Below are 11,383 nucleotides of genomic sequence, written 5' to 3'. Positions count from 1 at the left end.
CCCCCCCCCTTCAAACCTTTTTTATTCAACTTTAAGTTATTTTAAATGATATTTAGAAGTTTTGAGAATATTTCGAAATATTTGAAAGAAATTGTACAATTTTGCAGATTTCGAAAAAAAACTTTTGAATATTTTTAAAAGTCTTCAGCAGAATAACATTTCTTTTTAAATTATTGTCAAAATTTCAAATGATGCTAAGGACTTTAAGAAATATCTTATTGCGATTTTTTAAATTTAACAAGATTATACCAAAAAAATTGAAAAAGACTAATCATTTTAATAAAAGATAAAGAAGTTTTGAAAATAATCAAAAAATGATTAAAAATTTGAAAATATTTTTTTTAAAAACTGTATACTTTGAAAGATTTAAAAGAAATCGGTTGAAACTTTTGAAAGATTCAAAAATATTTTAAGATAATAAAAGAAAATTCTTAGGACTCGTGGCAAATTTTAAATGATTTTTCATTGAAATAAATTAATTTCAAGATAATGTTTAAAAAGATTTTGAAACAGTCTAACAAATATTTAAATTAAAAAAATAAATCTTCAAGATTTTAAAACAGCTTTTTTTTTATTACGCAGAATTTTAAAACAATCTTATAAGCAATTAGAATCATTTTAAACGCTATTTACAAAATTTCAAAGTTTTGCAAGGATTAAAAGAACAACTAAGAACTTCAACAGAATTCGAAAAATTAAACAAAAACATGGATTTTTGAAGATTTTGAAAAAAATTCTAAGCTTTTTAAAAAATTTAAAAGATAAGTAGAAAAGACATTTTTTGATTCAAGATTTTTTAAAGGTTCAAGATTTTCAGGCAACTACTTCATGAAAAAAAATTTCTAAGCTTTAAAAATATTTTAAGTTAATTTCAAAGATATTTGAAAACTTATCTATTTTGGTAAAAATTTAATCTACTTTTGGTTAAAATTTTGTTTTTTTTTTTGTTATTTTTTTTTCTAGAAAATATTATATGTATAAAAAATTAACCTTCTTCATAGAAAATGCATTTACAATCTGGTTGAATATTCGACTATTTGGTTTAAAATGAACTTTTGTGTTATAAATTAATATTTTCAGGTGTATGAATTAAATTTTGTTGTTAAAAATTCGTCTTTTTATAAAAAAAAATCATTTTTCTTTGTACGAAATTCATCTATTTGGTCAAAAATGAACTATTTTTATGAAAATAACCTTTTTTTGAAATTTTATATTTTCCGGTGTAAAAATCAAACTTTTTTGTTGAAAATTCGCCGTTTCATAAAAAATTAATTTTCTTCGTCGAAAATTCATCTATTTGGTTGAAGCTTCAACTGCTTGATTAATAATTCAACAATTTGGTTAAAAAATAACTTTTTTCTTGAAACTTCACATTTTGAGATGTATAAATTAAACTTTTTGAAAAAAAATTGGTCTTTAAAAAAAAATTAGTCTTCTTAAGCATAAGATCATCTATTTGGTTGAATATTAAACTATTTGCTTTAAAATTAAATTTTTCGTTGAAAATTTATGTTTTTAGATAAGAGGATTAAACTTTCTTTGTTAAAATTTCATCTCTTTTGGATGAAGTCAACTGTTTTGTTTAAAAAATAAAATATTTCTTTAGAAAATATCCACTTTTACAGTTTTTATGATAATTAATTTTATTAGTTGAAAATCAATCTGCTTTTGTTCGTAATTTTAGTTAAAAATACAACTGGTTCAAATTTAATATTTGTTGGTTGAGGACTGAACTATTTTGTTGAAAATTCGTCTGTTTTGGTTAAGTTCAACCAAATTTTGATTAATAATTCAAATATTTTTTTCTTAAAATTTTTACAAGTATGCATTCAACTATTTCGTTTAAAATTAATATCTTTGTTGAAATTATGATTTAAAATGTTTAAAATCTTTATAAATCTTGAATTTTCTTAAGAATTTTTGAAAAAAAATATATTTATATAACCTTAAAAACAAATAAACTAAGAGATAAATGGTTATCCAAATTTTTTATTTTTTAATAAAAATTGTTTTGTCCCTCAAATTGAAAAACTGAGTTACCATCTGAAAATTATTGTAAATCTCTTTTTTTTAATTCGCCCCACTCTGGGGCGCCCACTACGCCTGTAGATATTGGACTTTGCCTAATGGTCAAACCAGAACTAAATATTCGTTACAATATTATAATAAATTTCAAGGTCAATATGGGTCCTGACTGAAATGAAAAATTACAACAAAAAAAATACTTTTGAAACTACAAATAGTACCGCACTTGCCTGATCTAATTTTACCTGCATACCAACACACGTGGGGAATATTTCATTCATGGATTGTAAAGTCGTTTGCTATTTGGATTATACATTTTTTTAATACTCCCATCACCTAGGAATGATCCGGATTAGCTGACAGGTAGAAAATCCTACGATGACAAATACTGTGGAATTCATATTGAAATTTGAAAATCTTCGAAGATATTTCAAAACGAATTGAAAAGGTTCTCACAATCGGTATACGAGATCTTTTGAATCATACTAAAAATTTAAAATCATTTTTAAGCGGAAACCTCCCTACAGTGGATAGTGCAACCTGCTGTGAATTGTTTTTAATTAAAAATAATAACATTTGTAAAAGAATTAATAAGTAAGCGGTTTTAAAGCAATCTTTTAACACAATTTTTTTTATTAAATTTTATTTATTTGTTTATAGAATTTTTCAGACAAAATTTGTATTTTTTGTATAAAAAACGGGTTTGATTAGAGATTAAGAATTTGTACATTTTTAAATTGGTTTGAACCTTCAATTATTTTTTTAAACATTAAAAAATCTTAATTCGCGGTTTTACCAATTATGATTTAACTAAAGGTGCTAAGCCTTAGTCACTTAGGGGACTAAGTCTGAATAAAACTAAACTAAAACTAAGAAAAGCTAAAGCTAAACTGAATAAAATTAAAACTACAAAACTGGAACTAAACTAAAACTACCACCACCCCCCCCCCCCCCCCCCCCCCCCCCTCCCGAAAACTATATACAAAAAATGTAGGCCTTTTTTAATTAAGGGCCATTTTAGGCGGAATTTTTACACTCTGAAGTCTGGAAATATAGAAAATAATTAAAATTATTAGAACTTTCAAAATGTGGTTAAAACAGTTTTGACTAAAAATAGAGAAATCTTTCATTTTCACATTGGTTTCAACCTTCAACGATTTTTTCCAAGCTTTACAAAATTACGGATTTTCTTTACTTTACTTCGCGGATTTGCCAATTATCAGTGAGCTGAAGGTGTTAAGCTTCAGTCAATAGTAACCTACTTTTAAAAGTTTTAATCTCTTTTCTGAATTTAATCCTAGAAATGTGTGAAAAATTTTTAAATTTAACTAGATCCGATTTTTTCAAACGATTTCAATGATAAAAAAAATCAAATCTAAGCCCTGATAATAAAAATTATAATATTTAAATTAAAAATTATTTTTATATCTTGGAACATTCGAATTTTCTAAATTTAAAAACTTTCAGGAATCGAGTTTAAAAAATTTTCAGTTTTAAATGCATGAAGTTTGAAACTGTTTCATTTTTCTAATTTATACTTGTGTACAATTAAGAAAATTCTAAACTGTTAATTTGGAGACTAATCAATTTTAACACCATTAATTTGAAAAATAAAATTGGACATTGTTCCATTTAAAAATTTAGAAATAAATATATGTTTGTATTTATTTTTATACTGAACACTATTTAATTAAAATTTTCAAAGTTTAAGGGTCTGCAACATCAAAATTTTCAATATATAAAATCTCGAAATGAACATTTTTGTAATTTTTAGCGTGTAGAAAATTTCAAGTTATTGAATTCTTAATGCTAAAATTTAAAATTTTCATATTTTGAAACTAATGCAGTTTATGTTTGCTTATTGTTAATGACTTCCAAATCAAAAATTTTGAAATTTGAATGCATTGATTTGATCAATTTTGGATGCAACATTTGGAATTGAAAAACTTGGATTTACAATTATTTTTGGTTTGAAGTAGTTCAAGTTCTAATGTCGAAATTGATCTTTGTTAAATTTTCAAAAACTTTAATTTGTTAATTTTTAAAGAAAGATTAAAATGATTATCAGAGCAATATTGCTTAATTTTAAACTACGGCGGATACAGCATCAGAAACGACGCTTTAAATTACGTCCAAAACGAAGTAGACTTCCGACGTCGTAAAGTATGTCGAAAATTGGTGATGGTAAAGGAAGTAGTACAGGTCGTAGTCTCCGAGGTGATTTCAGACTTAAGTCATGACGTTGTAAATTAAAACAACAATTTAGTAGAGATTGTTGTTTTTTATGTAAAAAAAAAGTATTTTAATGTTACAAAAAAGTTTCTAAAAACCTGAAACTATAATTATCAGAAAAATACGTGATAAATTACGTGGGAAACACCATTGGAAATTACGTGAGACGCTACTTCGGAAACGACATCAGATCCACCGTCCTTAGCTACGCCGGAAGTTGGGATAGTAAGCAACGTAGTTTTCGATGTTCATTTTTTTCATAAAGTAAGGAAATAACGTGTTTCAGACGTAAGTTATAGCGTCGAGATTTAAAACAGAAATTTTTTTTTATCGAATTAAGGGCCTTTAATATCTCAAAAAAGTTCCTTGAAACCCGTGATCATAATAATAATCATCAGAAAACTATGTCAGAAATGACGTAGGAAACTACGTCAAAAATTATGTAGTATGCCGTTTCTAACGTTTTTACCGACGTAATTTCCTGTGTTGTGACTTGGTAAAACATTTTCTGCGAATATATTGTTTATATTTAAAATTTTTTTTTAAATTACCCAAATAAAGTTCTTAAAAACTTGTAAACATAAATATTATTTGAATAATAAAAATTCATCATAATAATTTGATTTTTATGCTCACAGACTTCTAGTAACTTCCTATGTGAAATGTTTGAATTTTTTTATCATAAACAAACTATTTACACAAAATGTTTTACTAAGTAACCACCCGAAAATATTTCTTTTCTTTCAAAAGCAACAATTTGTTAATATTATTTTTACTGTAAAAATATAGTTATCAATAAAAAAATGTATATTTTGATTTTTCAGAAAAAAAATTGTAACCGAGTATTTAATTTTTTGTAATAAATAGGGGAATTTCATTTAAAAAATAGTCCGAAATATTTTCACTATAAAAGTAGTCTTATTCAAAACCGGGACTCATACTAAAGATATAAATTTAATTGGGTCAATTTCTTCTTGACGGCAGTGAATTTATAAATAAGCAAGTTCAAGTTGACTGGAAAAACAAGAAAATTTAATCCGAAGAAACAGAGAAACCCCCATAGGAATTTTAAATGGTCCGTAGAATTGATATTCTATTGATCAATATGCCATTTTTTTTCTTTTAATTCCCGGACGCAAAATTACTTTTATGGTCCGAAATGAAAGAGTTGGTCAGTAGTAAATTTTCCTCGGAACATAAACTGATAAAAAAAGTTGATATTTCAGTGATAATCATGATTCTAGATCTCTTTTCGAAAGGGATAGAATAAGGATGTGAAACGTGGTGGAGAAAAGATGTATTTTATTTACGAATTTCTCTTTCCTTCGATTAAAACGGTAATGTAGTGGAAGCGAGATACACATATAGAATTACAAGGAGATAAAGTACTTTCCGCATTCTATCGACAAGTCAATCGAGTACCGAGACATATCCGTCGGAGCGGATTAGAGAAGTTACAAGGCAATCCAAAAATGACGAAGCGAGTGCAGACGTGCATGACGAATTTGGTCAAAGAAGACTTTTTAGTGGTTCTCGCATAACGGCATCTGCAACTCTTGGTCCAGTTTATCACGTGTTCAAGCTCTAATGAGACATCCAATGTGATCAGCATCTTAATGTCATTGCCAACCGGAAGTAGAAAGTGCTCCTCTCACCTTTTTCGGAGAAGAGATGAAGACGTCAATTTGTCTAGAGTAATTACTTCTTAAGTGATTACATTAATTTCTAGAAGAATTTTAAATTAACCGAAATCTTCATTCGGAACTTAATAAATCATACACTATTTTCCATGATTTTTTCTTGATTAATGGGGATGTTGCAAGAAATGAGATGAGAAGATATTTTGAATATTTAGTAGCTCATTAGCAGATCCTATAAAGGAAACAATTTTTATTGGCCCAGAAACTTTTTTTTATAAATCAAGTTTGAATATTGATCTTGCTTACGGCGTTTACCGCCAAAAGCCTCGATTGGCTATGTCTCAGTGACGTCATGCTTCGCGGGAAAATTTAGATTGCTTAAACTATCTGATTTTAGATTTTTAAATAAAAATTGTTTGTCATAGTGTCTTTATGCTTTCATACATTATTATTAAATAATCATTAATATTATTTACAAATAAAAAAGGGAGAAGTATTACAATTTCAAACATTTTATATACGTTTGGACATTTTCCCTCTCTGGAATCACATCCAGCCACAAAACAATTATCGATTATAAACTTAAATTTTTAGAAAATACACAGATTTTGACTTCCATTCGTTGCTTTTATTGATAATTCCGCTTGATTCGGCTTTTATTTTCAGATTTTAGATTTCTCTTCTTTAGGAATTTTTAGATTAGGTTCAACAATCAGCATGGCGGCTCAAGCAGTCTTATTGGTCCACAGCAGTAAATCTTAGTGACGTCACATTTGTTTGAATGCAAACAAATAAACTTAAAGTAAAAATGATTTTTTTTGTGAGAATTCGAAACACACAAAATTTCTTTTCTCCGTAAAGTTATTCATTGCTTCCAGTATCTAAAAAATTTTCGAACTCATTTTATGCAACATTCCTATTTTTTATTTTGCCTGACCATTAATATTTAAAGACGAAAATCCTAATCTTGTAATATTTTTAATATAAAATAATCTATAAGACGAATAACAAAATTTTTTATTTAAATTTATAAGTTTTTGTATTCTTAATCTCTGGGAAAGCAAATTTAATTAAGGAAAGTAAAAAAGTGACCAAAAGTAACCATTTTCTAATTGAAAATATGAGTAAAATTTACTAATGAGCATTAATGATGTGACTAATGTTTTTTTTTAATTCAAAAGAATTCGATTTATAAGACTATGAAAAAATTCAAATTTATTTTTAAAAATCCACTGATTTCAGTAAAATTTTAGTAAATTCAGAGGTCCTGTAAAATTGTTCTATATCTTCTAAAATTCTGGGAAATTTTTTAAAACACCATACAATTTTTTTCCAATTCCTTAAAATGTTTCGAATTCTTAGAAATTCATTGAAAACTATTAAATCTCTTAGAAATACATTAGAATCTCTTAAAATACCCTAAAATCTTTCTGATCTTATGAAACTGTTTAAACTTCTTGAATATTCCTTGGATGTTTTAAAGATACCCTAAAATCTTTAGAAAACTTTGGAATACCTTCCAATTATTAAAAACTATTAAAAATTCCTTGAAATATTATAAAATATTGAAATTTCTTTGAAATATTTTAAAAGCCATTAAAACATATTTAAACCATTAAAAATTCCATAGTTGAAAATTCAACTATTTAATTGGATCTTTACGAATTTTCTTATTACTATTTTTTTTGTACAAAATTAATCTTACCGGTTTGAAATTTAACTGTTTAGTTGAAAATTGTCGCATTTTTATAAGGATTGTATCTTTGATTATTTTTCGTAATTAATTTTTCAACTGAAAATTTAACAATTTTATGTTTGGTTAAAAATTGATCTTTTTTAGTTTAAAAAATCAACTTTTTTGCTGAAATTCAATTGTTCTTCAGAAAGCTTGTCTTTTTTTAATTTAACTGCTCTAAGTTTAAAATTTACATTTTTTTTAGTTAAAAATTCATCTTTTTGGTTAAAAATTAATTTTTCAAATTAAAAATTTAAATATACTATTTTCCGTAGAAAATTCAACTATTTAATAGGAAATGTATGTATTTTGTTAAAAAATCATTATTTTGTTTGCACACTGAACTTTTGAAATAAAAATCTCACTGTTTTGTAGAAAGCTCGTCTTTTTGATTGAATTTAACTGTACTACATATGAAATTAGAATATAATTTTTCAAAAAATTGATGTTTTCAACTGAAAATTTAACTATACTATTTTCGGTAGAAAATAATTTTTTTTAATTTAAAAATTGATGTATTTAATTGAAAAATTATGAATTTGCTTAAATCAGTTTTTTTTGTAAAAAGTTAATCTTAACGATTAAAAATTTAACTATGTAGCTGAAAATTGTTATATTTTGTTAAAAATAATTTTTCTAAATACTCATTAAATTTTTCTAAAGAAAATTTTAAAATTCTATATTTTATTAAAACATGAATCTTTTTTAGTTAAAAAAATCAACTAGTTGGTTGATAATGTAGGTAATTTTCTAAAATAATATCTTTTTTCAAAAATGCATTATACAATATAATAAGATTCAAAATAAAAATAAAAAAAATAAAAATTGCATCACCAACGTTTCGGTACTCGTACAGAACCCTTATCAAGGCAAGAAAAATACTCTTGCCTTGATATTTTTATTTATGTTGGCTTTGGTTTTTTATTTGTACGAGTGCCGAAACGTTGCTAATGCAACTTTATTTTGTTTTATTTTTATTTTGAATATTATTATATTGTAATTTAATTTTAATAAAAATAAGCAAGACGAAAGAAAGAAAAAGGTAGGGGATGTGGTCGGCTGCCTTCATGTTTTTCTTTCCTTTTTTTATTTTTGACCGGAAATACATTTTTTTTGCATTTCTTCAGATTACAATAGGAGTTTTTTGTTTGTTTTGTTTTTGTTCGTTGTGGTCCAAATTTGGTCGTTGGATTCTTGTTTTTTTTAACAGGAGTTTGAATCAATTTGATTATTGCAAGTTAAATAGGATTTTTAATTCGGATTTTAATCTAATTAAAATGTCTTAAATTTTACTTTTTTTAAAATAATAATTCGTCTTTTTTTTGTTCAATTTAAAAGGTTTTTTATATTTAAAATAAAAATATTTCCTTTGTTAAAATACTCAATATCAAATTGCATCACATTATCATTATTTACAGACTCTAACAAAGGGATTTAGATTTATTTTTTTATTTTTTTATTATCAATTTGTTTACGTAAAAAAATTACGTAATTTATGCCCGGTCCCTAACCAATCAAGGTTACGAACTCGAAAGGTTATAAAATTCAAATCGTGAAATCATCGGGACAGGAATTTCATAATAATTACTGTAATTGAAATCAGACTCGAAGATCACTCGCATTCAATTGAAAGGCCAAGCCATTCGTTAACTAAACCTCATAAATACCGATTTTAAAACCTCAACGAATCTCATTGTTGTTTCTTATAACGGCGTAACTCTGAACTTCACTTCCGCGTCCAAAGCCACAATTTCATAAAGAAATTCAAATACCGTATTCCTACACGCGAGGTGACCAAAAAGGCTCAAGTCACGCCCAGTCAATCGACTTTGAAGTAACCGCTTAAACATCCGCTTTAGAAAAAATGGAGTGTTCCAAAGAAAATAAAAAAATTGAAGAGGAAAATGTTGCATCGTAAGTCCATACCAAATAAAAGTATCTCACAAACAAATTACTTCCAATTATCGAGTATCTTCGAGTTATTGAGATCTACCAAAACCGTCAGCAGAAGGAATGTACGAGAACAAAAAAGATAACTGGCATTGGCAAAGTGAAGCAAAGAAAAGAAACGGTTACATTTAGGATGGGGCGGCGATGTCAATAAAAATCGAAAAGTGGGCTGAAATTCTTTAACTATAATGTTTTTTTTTATGGACAAATTTGTATTCTGTTACCGGGACGACTGAAAAATCTCGAAAAAGAAAATTCCCAGTAATGTAAAATTACCGAATTGGAAAATTTCTGACTGATGAAATTCCCGAATAATAAAGTTCCCAAATTAAGAAATTCCAGGACAGTTAAATATGACTACTTAGGAAAATTCCCGTTGGTTAATAATATTACCGAATTGGAAAATTCTCGACCGAAAATTGTTGAAATTGTAAAATATCTGGGCTGGAAAATTCCCGAATTTAACCAATTAATTTTTTTAAATATCATTTACTTAGCCGCGTTTAGTCAACCCGCAAAATTAGTAGATTTTCGAAATTGAATGGAATAATCCCGAATTTGCCAAGCTTTGACAAATATTTGACTATAGTCGTCCCGAATTTCAGGACGAACCGATTATTAAAAGTACAATAATCAAATATTTTGATAAACAGCATTAGTTTGAAGGTTTAAAGTTTCTAAAATTATTGTTTGAGTTTGAAGTAACAATAATTTTGGAAACTTCAAACATTTAAAATAATTGTTTTAATTGAAATATTTTAATACTGTATTTTTGATAAATAAATTATATTTATGAAAAAATTGCGATTGTTTAAATTCGGAAATTTTATAATTCGTGTATTTCAAAATTCGGAAAATTTCTATAAGAATTTACCAAATTCGGTAATATTATAAACTATTCGGAAATGTTATTATTTAGGAATTTTTTAAACCGGGAATTTTATTATTAGGAAATTTAATTATTTGTGAATTTTCCTAATCGAAAATTTGAAATTATAGAAAGTTTCATTTTTTGAGACTTTTCAGTCGTTCCCTTTTACAATGGTGAAGTTTTTTTCCTTAAATATATCTCGTTGTAAAAAAAAAAAGTTCAAATAGTAATTCAAGCATTATTTTACTTTGTATTATTTTTACTTTTATTTTTCAATTTTTTTGATAATTTTGCATTTCTACTACAGTTTGCTTTTAAAAAAATAATACTTTCACATAAATAATTTCTAATTATGACATGAAAATCTTTTAATTTTTTAAAAATAAAAATGAAATAAGAAAGTTTCGAACCGATAATTATACAAGAACAATTATTTTAAGGATATATTTTTTACGAAACAATGATTAGAATATTTTTCTTTCGGGCTGACTGAAAAATCCAGAAAAATAATATTCGCAACAAGCTAAAATTCCTGAATAATAAAACTGTCGAATTTTAAAACTCCCGAATAATGAAATCCCTGAATAATAGAGTTACCGAATTAGAAAATTCCTGAACAGTGAAAATATTACGGTTTTGAAAAATTCCCGAATAATAAAATTCCCGACAGCTTATAATATAGCGGAATATGGAAATTTCCGACAGGAAATTGCCGAAATTAAAAAATATCCAAACTGGAAAAATCCCGAATTTAAACAATTTAACATTTTTCATAAATATTATTTATTTGGCTGAGTATAATCGTCCCGGAAAATTTCAGAAGTTGGAAAAGGTGACGGACTATCCAAGCTTATGAATAACATTTTACTATAGTCATCCCGAAGTTCGGGACGACGAGACACATTGTATTTATTTATTAAAAATACAATA

General features: G+C 26.0%; 1 protein-coding gene across 1 annotated transcript in view; it reads right to left on the bottom strand.

Moving 5' to 3' along the window:
* Positions 1–11,383, bottom strand: part of LOC117181481 (protein windpipe-like) — a 96,190-nt gene that overhangs the window by 22,833 nt on the left and 61,974 nt on the right. The gene's annotated exons all lie outside the window — the stretch shown is intronic.

This window comes from Belonocnema kinseyi, chromosome 10 (assembly GCF_010883055.1).
Source record: "Belonocnema kinseyi isolate 2016_QV_RU_SX_M_011 chromosome 10, B_treatae_v1, whole genome shotgun sequence".
Classification (NCBI taxonomy): domain Eukaryota; kingdom Metazoa; phylum Arthropoda; class Insecta; order Hymenoptera; family Cynipidae; genus Belonocnema; species Belonocnema kinseyi.
This window is presented reverse-complemented; position numbering and strand designations above follow the sequence as displayed.